Here is a 13,841-nt window from a genome sequence, read left to right on the forward strand (position 1 = left end):
GTTTAGGATGGTGTTACGGGCAGTAGCATGAGGTACAGGATAGGTTTTAAACTATTTTGTGGTGGCTTCTATTATTGTGAGCATGTAGCACTTGCTTTGGCATGTCTGGGGCAGTGTGATGTAGCTAATTTGCTAGGCTTTATACTTGTATTGGGATTACTGCTTATTATATTATAGGGGCTTCACTTGCTTGGCTTGCTTGATGGCAGCACACGTCTCTCAGTTATGGATAACTTGAGAAATATTGTTCATCATTAAATTTATTTTTTAGTTTTGTGTTTACTTATAGGTGGCATTTTTAGTCTGATGACTTGAGGCATCATGGGCTCATTGAGCTATTAATTACTTTTTTTCGTGTTAATTTAAGTCTATTTTTGACACTTTTATTTTTGCAGCTTGGTCTATTTGTTCATTGTTTTGGTGTTTTTCATTGGCTTTATTTTTGGGGACATGAGCATTTATATGGCGGACTTTTATTGGTAGTTTTTTTATTTTGGTAGCAATGTCTTTTCACTTAGCATCAGCTTTAAACTGTTTTTTTTTATGCTGCTAATTAGCTTCTTTCTACTTTTTTAGCCATCTCCACAGAGCATTGGATACTATTTATTAATTAGTATAGAGGTTACTTTGGTTACTTTTTTATTTTAGCAATGTTTAGGGCTAGTTGAATAGTTTTGAGTTTAGCAAGTTGGTTTGATCTACTTTTTCTTTCAGTAGCTTTTGTTGTGTGGGGCTTCATATGGCTGCTTTTCACTTTAGTTTTTTCTTTACAATGCAGTAAGAAGTATCAGTAAAAAGAGCGTATTGTGGTTTTTTTGTTGGCCATTGGTTATATGGTGGCGCTTTTTTAGCACATGTTACTTCTTGGTTTTTTTATTAGCAAAACTAAAGTTTTTACTTTTTGGCTAGTTTGTAATTATTTTCAGAATTTTAGGGCGATTCAATTTTTCAATATGGGCATGCTGTGTGATGAGAGCAATCTGTTTGCTCTATGTAGCATTGGTGGCATGGTGGGTAGAGGGAATTTTTGCTTTGAACATCCACCCCAGTACTGGTAGTCAGGGTGCTAGGAGGAGTTGTGCTTTATTGTTTATTACTTTTGAGGTGGCTTGGATTCTTTCATAGGCTGCTAAAATTTATTTTTTTGTTGGAGTATAGTTGGCTTCAGATTTTTTGTAGCTTTGACTCTATAATTTTAGTGGTCAGCTTCGAGTCTTTTCAGGCAGTTTTTACTAAAGGTTTTAGGACAAACTATGGGTTTTGGCTGCAGAGTAGAGTACGTTCTTTACATTTGGTCCTGTCCTGACTGGGCTAAGAGTTATTGCATGAGTGATCTTTTGCTTAATTTGGGTAAAGGCTTGTTGTTCAGGGCCCCAGTGGAAAGTGTTTTTCTTATGGGTGACTAGGTAGAGAGGGCTTACAATTTGGCTGTATTTAGGAATGTGCATTTTCTAAAAACTTATGGTGCTTAGGAAAGTTTGTGGGGTTTTTTTGTTGGATGATGGAGACATTGTTGTGATTTTGTTGATGAGAATTTGACGCCTTCTATCTTGTTACTTTATTCTTAGAATCTGGATTTTTTGAGCAGGTCTCATGATTTTGCTCTTTTTGATGGCGAAGCCGGCTTTCAGGAGAATTTGGATTATTTTCCTTCTTTTCTTAAATATTTCTGCTGCTGTCTTTCTTCACACAGTGATGTCATTAATATATTGTAGATGTTTTGGAGGTTTACTTTTTTTTAGTGCACTTTGGATTAGTCTATGGCAGATGGGAGGACTGTGCTTCCACCCCTGCGGCAGTTGGTTTTAGGTGTATTGCACGCCTCTTTAGGTGAAGGCAAACTGAGGCTTGCATTTTGTTGCTAGATGAATGGAGAAAAATGCATTGGCAATACTGACAGTGGCATACTACTTTGCTGTTTTGGACTTCAGTTTGTACTGGAGTTTCAGCATGTCTGGCACAGCAGCGCTCAGCGGTAGAGTTACTTCATTCAATGCATGGTAGCTTACAGTAAATTTTTTTTTTTTTTTTTTTTTTTTAGATTTATGTACAGGCTAAATGGGGCTGTTGAAGGGTGAGTGGATTTTGCTGACTATTTTTTGGGTCTCTAGCTTACGGATCATTTTGTGGATGGGGATTATGGCATTTTGATTTGTTTGGTACTGTCGGCGGTGTACTGTTGAGGTGGCAATTGGCACTCGTTGCTCTTTTACTTTTAGGAGTTCTGTTGCAGATGGGTTTTTTGATAGTCTAGGCAAGGTGTTTAATTGCTTGATGCTTTTTGTCTTTATAGCAGCTATTTTAAATGCTTATCTGAGTCCTTTTGGGTCTTTGAAATACCCACTTCAGAGGAAGTTTATGCTTAAAATGCATGGGGCTTTTGGCCAGTTACAATAGGGTGTTTTTTCTACTCATTTCTAGTCAGTCTTTGACGTTGCATCCCGATCGCAGGAGAAGATCGGCACGCATGCCAGGAGTGGCTGCGCCCCACATCTACCACTGGCAGGCAGGATCGCGGTTCGGCCACTGGCTGGGATCCCGGACCGCCAGGAGCAGCCGATAAATGTAGACCCAAGACCGAAGGATCGGGGCAAAGGAAAAAGGAAGGACTTTTTCTTGCTTCTTCAAGCTGCTATATTTCTTTCCCGCGCAGAAGCATTGACGGGGCGGCGCCGCGTGGAATCGGCGGCGTGGCACAGGAATTATTCTTTCCCGCGGCGGGAGCGGCGCCAACGCGAGGCAGGTGACGCAACACTTCGCGGGCAGCGGCAGCGCAGTGCAGACGGCGCCGTGCAGACAGAGCCGCGTGGGCGGCAGCAGCGGCAGCGTGGGTGGCGGTGGTGGCTGCGGCCGCACAGGCAGTGGCAGCCACACGAGCGATCTTTCCCGCGGCAGGAGCTTTCCTGCGGCAGGAGCGGGGCTACGGCGTGAGGGTGTTTGTCGAAGCTGCAAACCGCTGAGCTGCGCCGGGCGGGTGCCGGCGGAGCGCTGATGCCAGCAGCTTGAAGAGGTGGCAGTGGCAAGAAAGCGAAAAATAGAGAAAAACAGCGGTTTTTATGGGGGGGTGGGTGGGTGTGTAATCCCAGGAGGAGCTTGTCTAACAAATCAGTGGCTGGACAGGAGGGGTCCGGAGTGACAAATGTAAACAACCTGGAGCGGGAAAGTCACATACCAATGACAGAAAGGAAAAATCATAACTGACAGTGAACCTTCTGGACAAAGGGGTGTAACAAACCATGACAGACAATCTACAGGGGCAGGAGTTTTAAGGATAGACAGGGAGAAATCTGGAATTATCTCAACTGCCACGGCGAGAGAGGGGGCAAACAACTTTAGACAGAGACTAAACATATTCTTCAAACCCCCACTGCTATAGGCAGGGAGAGACCAAATATCTTCAAACCCCCACTGCCACAAGGCTTACTTCAGTTTCTACTAAAGTAAAATTTTGTGATCTTCCTGTCACACTAGCAATAGAAACAGATTCTGCCCCCACACGTCTTGATGGGATTAATGTGCATTGTGTATTAGTGTCAACTAAAACTTTATATTTTTGTGGTTCAGATGTGCCAGGCCAACGAATTTAAACCGTTCAAAAAACACGGTTTTCCTTAGCTTCTACTTGGCGAGACCCAGGGCCCCTCTAAGCTTGGTTATCTTTCTTTTTTTGGACATATATTTTGGAGGGTTTTTTTAAGGGGATCGAAAATATCGTTATTATCATTATATATGGCAGTTCAGTTACTGGCCACTGGAGTTGCTTTTCTTTTGGAAATTCTTTTTTGAGTTTTGCTTTTCTTTAGTTCATGCACCCATTGTGCCAGAGCAGCAGTAGATTTTTTATCCCATCTCCTCGTGTTTTTTTCTGCAATCACGCAGGAAGAACTACAGCTCAGCTCTTGGGGTGTACTTTTTCTTCCCATCTGAGGAATTTTTGCGTTGGATACTAGAACTTCCGATCTGTACTGCTGAGATTTGGAGAAAGCCCTCTTTAATCTCCTCTTTGAGTTTTTTGTGATTCTATTTTATCTTGTTTTCTAATTTTTGCTGACGTGTTTCTACTGCTGCGATTTTGGCATGTGTTGGGCTATGTACAGCATTTGCATATGTTTGGAGGTTCTTCGCTATATCAAGCACAGTCTCCTCACTGTCATCTTGCTTTATTATTGCTAAAGCAGAAGTGTATTTTTGTAGTTTAAGACCTATAAGTTTTTGTTACATCATGGATGTATATGGTATTAAGTCTGGATTTACAGTGTTTATGTCATCTGAGAAGACAATTTTTGCTATTGCTATTTTTTTTAAGTGTTGGATTTTTTGTTTTATGGTTTTTTATTGAGTTTGTTGCATATCGAGATCGTCTGCACAGAGGTATTTTTGTGCTATATTTTTTAGGATTCGTGCTTAGATGCTGTTAGGGTTAGCGCCCCTCATAATTTTTTGGTTGATGACAGGGTTATGTGACAGGGATCTCAAATGCCTCGCTTTATTACCATCTAAAACTGTAGCTTTGCTTGCAGCATTTTAAAGACGGACTAACTAACTAATTATAGATTTATTAGGTTTTCGAGTGTAATTTTTTCTTTGGCCACAAAGGTCTTTCAGGGAATAGGACTTAATAGTGGCTTCTGATGCTGTGTCAGTTGCTTTAACTTTGGCTTTTGTATCAGTAATTGCTGTTGAGGGTCCTTCCCCCGGATTATTATTGTTGGTCACTGGCTGATTGGTTTTGCTTGTGTACTTTTTTTTGCAGCGACTGCCAGTGGCTTAGGCTTACTGTCTGGTTTAGCCACAACTTGAGTAGCTGGGGTGTTGGCTGCAGCTTGAGTGATTGGGGTAGCTGCTGATTTATGTCCCTGCCCCCCTACTTTTATTTGCTGCTTTACAGTATTTAGCAGTGTGCAATAAGCATAGGCCAGGGTGTAGCTTATTGCAATGAGCTTTTTTTCTTTAGAGTCATCATGGCACTTCTTTTTTAGGTATTTCCCTACTTCAGCTGGGTTCTGAATTTGTTCATGTGGAAAATACCAGTCTATAGGGTCAGAAAATTTTTTTAGAGTTTGGCCTATGTTTTTTCATTCTTTACACCACACGGGATTTTCCACGCCTGGGTTTATTTTTGGGTTAGGGGTCTCATCAGCTCCTCTGGACATCTCAGCTCTCATTTTAGAGAAGCTGTAGACTATATAGAGGAAGCTTACCAGATTAAATACTAGAAAGATGGTCTTTTTAACATTCAGGGGAAACTGAACATTTTTAAAAAGTGATATAACATTTAAAGGAGAAGAAGAAAAGGAAAGGTTGGAAAGATTCATTTTCTGCTCTTCTTTTAACAAACTGGGTGCAATTACCAATAAAGTCTCAAAATATACTACTGGAACTGGGACATAGGGTAGGACGAAGAAACCATAAACTATACATATTTTAAACAGACTCCAGTATTTTTGTAAATGCCCTATAAGTCATTATTATCAAGCTCAGCACAGTAGCTATTCTAATCCGTGCCTTTCTACTGTAAAAACTACGTGTTAGGGACAATAATCCTAGTGACCAGAAAGGTATTGAAACCTCAGAAAGATCTAGAGACCAGAACCACATGAAGGCCTCTACTTTAAGAGACATTATGAATTCAAGCAACATGGCTACTTACTGCTTTAACTCACTACAGAGTAAGCACAACTAAGATGCAATCAATAAATATTTTTTCCACTTTTTCAGACCCCATGTTGGGTGCCACTAAATGTATTTGTCCTGGTTCAGGGCAAATTTGGGAGAGAACCCCCAAAGGGGTTCCTCTAGAAAAGCAGATTCAATTGGCCCCTCCCCCAACCGGTTTGGGGAGAAAATACCTCTTTAGAGAAAAGTGGAAAAAACTGTTTATTAAACAATAAAACCTAAACAATATTAAACAATAAAACCTTTTGCTGCTCCAAAAGACATGACAAACTCAGAAAAAGTCCTCTCCTCCGGTTGCAGCTTGGCTCACTCAGTCTCTTAGTCCCTTCAGAGCTGGAAATGTTGTGGTCCAGGCCCGGCCCGATGGGCCACAGGTGTGAGTTACCGGTGGTCTTCTGGGTGTTCAGTTCTGAGCAGGTTTAAACAGGTTCAAAGAAAAGGAAAAAAAAACCCACAGTCCAGGGAACTTTGCTTCAGCTAGCTAAAACTAACTAAAACAAAGGAAAGCTCTGTCCCGCTGTCTGTCGATCTGCAGACAACAACAGTCCAGGAGGCGGAATGTGGAGGAGGGAGTGCAGTGTCCGAAAACTAACTGTGTGCTTTTCTCCTCCCTTCACTTTCTGAAACAAGTCTTAAAGGTGCAAAACTTATTATTCAGCATAAACAGAATAAGACAATTGGGGATAAAAGCATCATATAATCAACTCAGGACATCTGCTTAACCAAATATGATTTTTAAAGTGATGGCAAGCCTAATCACTTTCCATGAACAACTAATTTTCTTTTTTTTTTTTGCTCATAAGAATTAGGCCTTTGGCTTTGAGAAAATTTTATTGAATCATATTAGTTTTATAGAAACTTGTATCTATATATAGTACTTAAATTTTTGCTGTTTCAGCTAAGTAGCATTCAGTGCTTTGACTCTGCATTTTAGGTTATTCCTTAATGGGAAACTTGTGACCAACAAAGTGCTGAAATGTTAAATACAATTTGTACTGAAGTAGGGAAAAACAGTGTCTTCAACTGTTTTTCATTTTCTTTAGGTAGAAAAAATAGATTTTGAAACTAGTAACTCCAAAAACAATTACAGGTCAGACAGCTTAGTAATTGTCATGGTTTAACCCCAGCTATCCACCAAGCCCCACACAGCCATTTGCTCACTTCCCTACCAGCCGGATCGGGGAAAGAATCAGAAGGGTAAAAGCCAGAAAACTCATGGGTTTATATAAAAGTTTAATAGGAAAAGCAAAAGCTGTGCACACAAGCAGAGCAAAACAAGGAGGCAGGGAAGTGTTCAGCCATCTCCAGGAGAGCAGGGCCTCATCACATGTAGCGGTTACTTGGGAAGACAAACACCATCACTCCAAATGTCTCCTCCCTTCTTCCTTCTTCCCCCCAGCTTTATGTACTTGAGCATGATGTCATATTGTCTGGACTATCCCTTTGGTCAGTTGAGGTCAGCTGTATCTCCTCCCAATTTCCCATGCACCCTCCAACCCCCTTGCCAGCATGGCAGTACTAAAAGCAGAAAAGGCCTTGGGTCTGTGTAAGCCCTGATGAGCAATAACAAAACCACCTCTATATTTAGCTCAGTTGGTTAGAGCATAGTGCTAGTAATGCCAAGGTTGTGGGTTTGATCCATGTATGGGCAATGCACTTAAAGAGTTGGATTTGATGATACTTCTGGGTCCTTTCCAACTCAGAATATTTGATATTATTAATTCTGTGTTCAGCACAAATCCAAAACACAGCCCCATACTAGCCACTGTGAAGAAAATTACGTCTACCCCAGCCTAAACCAGCACAGATGGTTAGAGGCTCTCTTGGGTATAGCAATCACAAAATGATGGAGTTTTCAATTCTCAGAGAAGGCAGGGGATTAGCAGAACTGCCACAATGGACTTCCAGAGGGAAGATTTCTAGTAAATGGGAGCAAGATTGGCAAGCCTCCAGCCAGCAGGGCTCCTGTGACCTTTGGTAGATGATCCAGAGGGGTCCTGCTGTAACATGCTCTAACTCCTTCAGTACTCTGGGATGAATCCCATCAGGCCCCATGAACTTGTGAACATTGAGTCAATATAGCTTGGCCCTTACAATTTCAGTGTCCACAAATGGAAAATCACTATTCCCACATGATTTGTGGTAAAAAACTCCACAACTCGTAAAAGTCATAAAGTAGGTATGTATTAATTTCGGCACCAGACGCATGCAGGATAGCTTCTCAAAAAAACATGTACACCCCTTGAGAGTCCAGACCCCCCTTTGTCCCCCTACCTGTTGCATGTGCATTAAGTTTCACAATAGGTCCATGCATATTCATTTACTCACCCCGCTTCACATTAAAATTTGTCCTTATCAGTCCTTCGGAGCCTGCGCAGAGAGCTCTCTGGCTGTCCGTCCATCTGTCTCCCTGGTGTCTTGGCAGCCTTAGTTTTGGTCTGCTTCTAGTTTCAAGGTCCAAGGGGCCCCTCTTATCTCCCTCCAGCTTGGAAGCTCACATTCCTTCCACCTTGTTTGGGAAAACTGTTCTTATCAGAGCCTTGTATTCTTTTGTCCATCTCTGCAGACTTTTGCGAGTACAGCAAGTAACAGACTAAACAAAAACTACACACTTCATCTAAATAAAAAAATTCATTTCTACTCTAAGTTAATTTTCTGAACCCCCCCATGTCTCATTCCCTCCTTTTCTAGAAAATCAGTAAATTCTTTTACTTAGCATAAATCTCTACAATAATATGTATCCCTTAATGCTTTACCATGTGCATTTAACAAGGAGGTTAACACTGGTACTCCTAGTATTCTCCAAATCCAAATAAGTACTACAAAAGATAACCCTAAACTTAACTAATATCAGTAAAACTACAATGGGGTGACACAACATATTAAAAATCCCAGTTGCAGTTGGTGACCATCCAAAGATTACATCCCACCAGTTATGATCTGCATCGTTTGACTCTTTGCAGAACTCTGCTTATTTCCTTTCTATCATGATGGACAGTAATTACAGTTTTCTCTCCATTTTTCTGGATCTTCTTCAAAATTTCAATTAGGTCTTTGTGTTTAATTAATTGTCTTACTAACGTAAGGTTCATTCCAATGGGAGTAGGTGATAGCTTGTGGTACATTGTGTAATTGGATTTGATTAGCTGGTGGGATGTCACTGGTGCCAAATATGCAAAAACACACTTGATGATCTCAACAAAATTATAAATACAAAAATTAAAATGATTTCTATTAAGCAAAGTTACATTTCCATTATTGATTTCTACAAAAGCACAAGTAGTTCTTAAGCATACACAACCCCTACCAAGATATACAAGCACAGTTCTTTGACTAGTGATTGGATGAATCTCAAAGTAGCAAATACCTTGTTCAGTGCCAAGGCACACATCTTGAGCATCAATAGTATTACTTTCACAAATGAACCCCAGTTGTTCCTGGGTAATGCAAGATTCTAAATTTACTGTTTGCCACTTCATTCACCACCCGTGCCCACGCCCTATGTTCTGAGGGATAGAGCACCATTTTCCCATGGTTTAGTCCTAATGCAATGATGGGGTGGATAACATAAACAGTGGCATTACATATAGTAAGCACAAAGGCAGTGGACACATTAGAAGCAGGATCATAGGAAAAATTTACCATAGTCCACCAAGACTGAAATTTTCTTTCAAAATCAACCCCAATGTCCCAAACAGCCTTTTGAATTTCAACCGGAAAAATCGCCTTCACCTCCTTCTCGAATGATCAAAGCTACTATTGCCTGCATCCATAACTGTGCTTGTATACAGCCAAAAGCTAAAGACCCATTATCTTGATCCATACTAAGTACATCTATTATTAATTTGTTGTCTTGGTCCCCGGCCTTTTCCCATTTCAGTAACACTTTTGAAACCTGCCACTAGCTAGTTCCTAATGCCAATAGAGATGACTGTAAGGGCTGTTTTAGTTTTGTTAATTCACTTGTTGCAGCAGCCAGCTTGTTCATTAATACTTCTGAATCAATGCCATTTAAAACTCCCAATCCTGTCCCTAACATTCCAGTTAAATCTCTTCTCCTTCTGTCCCTGAGGTGGGCTTGTCTTTGTAACCATGTTGTCCAGCCCTCGGAGGATGTCCTCAAGAAAGAGGAGCCAGCTGGTTGAATTTCTGAAATGTTGATCTGCATTAGCAGTTGAACACATTTGAGAGACCACTCTGTGTAGCATCCCATGAACTCTCTCTGGTCAGTCCCCAAGCCCTCAGCCCTGGAAACATTAACTACTTACCATCGAGTTAGCCCTCCAAAGGGAAAAACAGACTCCCCCATGGACTTGGTGTCGCAACTTCCTCTGGTTTCTCCTTCCCCTGTCACTGGCTTGACATCCCTGGTGGCCACCCCCCTTCCCCTGGAGGCCAGTCCCCTCTGCCCAGCCCTTAGCTCCGCCCCTTACCCCTTCCCCTTTATAAGCTGCCTGCTCCACATGGTTCATCCTCTTTTCCCGAGGTTTGCCCTTCAGCTACTGTGTTACTCTGCTGGAATAAAACCTTGCAAAAGAGCCTTTCTTGTCTCTATTGCTGAGCCAGTTGCGGTGAGTGTTGAGTGGAGGTTTGACTGCATTGCTTGAATGTTAACTCAGCTTGCCTTTTGACAGGAGAGGGTTGTTAGGGACAAAAATAGGCAGCAGCACCTACCATTCTAACACCCGCATTTTTAACTCTGGATTAAGCAACAGTCGTTGTTGGCCTGTATTTCTTACTACATATGGGCCTATTTCATAAATTTTTGTTTCAAGTTTAGGTGACATGGTTGGGGCTCGGGTGCTTGTGGCCAATTTGGTTGTGGTCGTTGTTGTTGTGGTAGGTATGGCATCTATTCTAAATGCGAATGAGAGTCCCATAGTGCTCTGGCCCCAAATGCACACTACTGTAACATTTCGCATTGGTGTGAAAGTAATCCAACACTCCAATTCATTTGGATAATTATTACATATTCCATCTGCCGTAGCAGGTGAAACATAGATTTCTCTTGCTTTCTCATGGGTAGTCCCATTGATCATTCGGCATTCTATTTTGATGATTTCTCCCATAACTTCCCAAAGTGTCCATCCTACCCACCACCTTGACCTTTCATGTTGCCATTCATGCTTTTCATACACCTGGTCCCCATGCATGACTACAGTTGATAGGTTCAGATTCTTTATAACAGAATAGTCTCCCATATAGCCAGTGACTTGATTAAAAGCTTTGGACCAAGGCCATTCATCAGTCTCTGCTATCTTAGAGGCACTTTCTTATATTATGATTGCAATTGTAAACAAAATTATTGTCTTGGCTAAACCTCTACAAGCTAAATTACTCAAAATTCCTGACTGCAATATACTTATTTTGCTCGAGTAAGTTAAAGTTTCAGTTCACTGTCACCCAGTGTCACTTTCCAGGAAGCTTCTACTTCTGGGGCTTTCTTGACTTGAGAGTGGTGGATTCATGCACTCTGCTCCTTGATCTTGATCACGGTGAAAGTAGTGAGAAGTACCTGGAATGGTCCTTCCCACTGTGGTTCCAAAGTCTTTTCTGTAAGAGACAACATATACATAATCTCCAGGCTGAATGTTATGTACTGGCCCATCCAGCTCCCTGCTCCGAGTTCCAGCAAAATGTTTTTCAATTTCTCTGAGCTGTTTACTTAAAGCCACTATGTATGTGGCCAGTGTCACCTCTCCAATGTGGATGGACATCCCCTTTTGTATTCCATATGGTCTCACACAAAGCATTTCAAAGGGACTCAACTTTTCTTTGGCTCTAGGTTTAGTCCGAACCTGCAACAATGCCAATGGAAGAGCTTGGGGGCAGGGTAAATTTGCTTCCTGCCCCAGCCTTACAATTTGCTGCTTAATCAAATGATTCATTTTCTCCACTTGGCCACTCGATTGGGGGTGGTATGGGATATGAAGTTCCCAATCTATGCCTAGGTGGCTGCTAATCTGCTGCACTGTTTTTGAAATAAAATGTGATCCTCTGTCTGAAGATATTGCAGCTGGAACTCTGAAGCATGGTATTATTTCTTGTAATAGCAGCTTGGTTGCCTCCTGAGCTTTGGCAGTCCTGGTGGGAAAGGCTTCAGGCCACCCTGAAAATGTATCTGTCAATACCAATAAATAGCGATACACCCCTTTTCTTGGGACTTCTGTAAAGTCAATTTGCCACTGCTGCCCGGGTCCATGGCCCCTCCCAATTTGGCCAAGTTTTGGTTTGGGAATATTCTAAGGGTTAGTCTTGAGGCAAAGGTCACACTGCCTGGTCACCTGGGTGATAGTGGCATTTGAATTGCTGGCAACAATTCGTTCATTTAAATAGGTGTTCAGGGCATCAATTCCCCAGTGGTTTTCTGGTGTTCCTCTCTCACCAATGACCACAACAAATGAGAAGGAATAACTAGCTTCTTCCTAATTGTAGCCCACCCCTCTTCGTCATATGTCCCTTCCTGATCTTGGATTAACTTTCTTTCTTATTGTATTCTGGCTTACCATCAAGGGAAATTTGTCCATCTGGAATTAGGGCTCCCTCAGTGGGAATCTCACCTTTTGCTGCTTCTTTTGCCTCTTTGTCCGCCAGCTCATTTCCTTCCTCCAGTTCTGAGCTCACTTTCTGGTGTGCCTTAATGTGCATAATTGCTACCTTCTCAGGCAGCTGAACTGCTTCCTATAGTCAGATTATCTCCTGTGCGTGTTTAATGCTTTTCCCTTTTGAGGTCAGCAGTCCTCTCTCTCTCTCCAAATGGCTCCATGTGCATGTACAACCCCAAATGCATATCTCAAGTCTGTGCATATGTTTATTTTCTTCCCTTCTGCCATTTCTAAGTCATGAGTCAGGGCAATTATCTTGGCCTTCTGTGCAGAGGTTCCTATTGGCAAGGGTCCAGATTCTATTACCTCTCTGCAGGTAGTCACCGCATACCCAACATGTGTTTTTCCACTGACGATGTAGCTACTTCCATAAGTAAAGCAAGTCTCTGCATTGTCCAAAGGAGTGTCCTTTAGGTCTGGGCAGCTGAAGTAAGTAGCTTTGACAGTCTCCAGGTAGTTGTGGTGCACTGATTCTCCCTGGTATCTGCTGAGAAAAGAAGCTGGATTGATAATATTAGTTACCACTATCTCGACATTATCTTGTTCTACCATGATAGCCTGGTGTTGTATTGCACTAAATAGTTTATTTAGTTGTCGTTTGCACTAGGTCATGGGAATCCTTTACTGAGTATGTTAGGTCATGTGGATGGGTTTTTCCCCCTCCCTCATCACATGGTCTCCCCCTCACACCCCCCCCCCCCGTTATACACACCTAGTGGTCTGTCCCATGGGTACCTCTCCCCTTGCCCCTCCCCAATGGCATCCCATTGGCCACGATCCTCTCCCCCGCCCCCATCCCCCTAGGGTATAAAACTTCCTTGTGACAGTTCCTCGTGCTTTTTTTTCTACCTGGGTTGTTGTCGTCACCAGAGTATCTTGCCACCAAGCCAATAAAGAAGGTACCTGTACCCACGTGGAAAAGAGCGCTTCTCGTCTTTTACTCTTGTCTATGCAAGTTCGTGTGGGCTAGAGTCTGAGCTAGCCGGATTTGGACTCATATAAGGCCCAGGAAAACCATGGATTACTGCAGGTGGCGCCTCACGTGTTCGTCTCCCACGACAGCCACGAAGGAGCTGGTAATTTCACGAGTGGATTACGTTAGCTTTTGGGACTTTCACCTTCCTCTGACTTCTTCGTCCCGTTTTAGTCGGCAAGAAGGCTAGAGGGTGGGGTCGGGAACCCGCCGCGCCCACGGCGGACCGATTCTGGACGAGAACTTCTATACAGCTATCACAGCCAGCCACAGTCCCCAAGCGGGGTGAGTATTCCCCGCGAGTGTTAGTGGGACCCTGGGGAGCCCGCAGAGGGTGGGGGTGAGCTCCCGGTGAAGGGAAAATCCGGTCCCGAGGGGAGGGTTTGTGAATCCCGTGCGGTTTGCACGGGCGGAGCGGCTCCGTCGCTCCGGCGGTGTCTGTGTGCGGTCCCGGCGCCAGCGGGGTTCCATCCGTTGGGTTTCCTCAGCTCGCGGCTTCCGAGAGCGACGGCACGGCTGCGCACGCCGCGACTCCACAGCGCGGGCGAGTTTCGCGGTAAACCCAGTGCTACCGGCAGTTTTCGCTG

The sequence above is a fragment of the Haemorhous mexicanus genome, chromosome W, assembly GCF_027477595.1.
Source record: "Haemorhous mexicanus isolate bHaeMex1 chromosome W, bHaeMex1.pri, whole genome shotgun sequence".
Taxonomy (NCBI): domain Eukaryota; kingdom Metazoa; phylum Chordata; class Aves; order Passeriformes; family Fringillidae; genus Haemorhous; species Haemorhous mexicanus.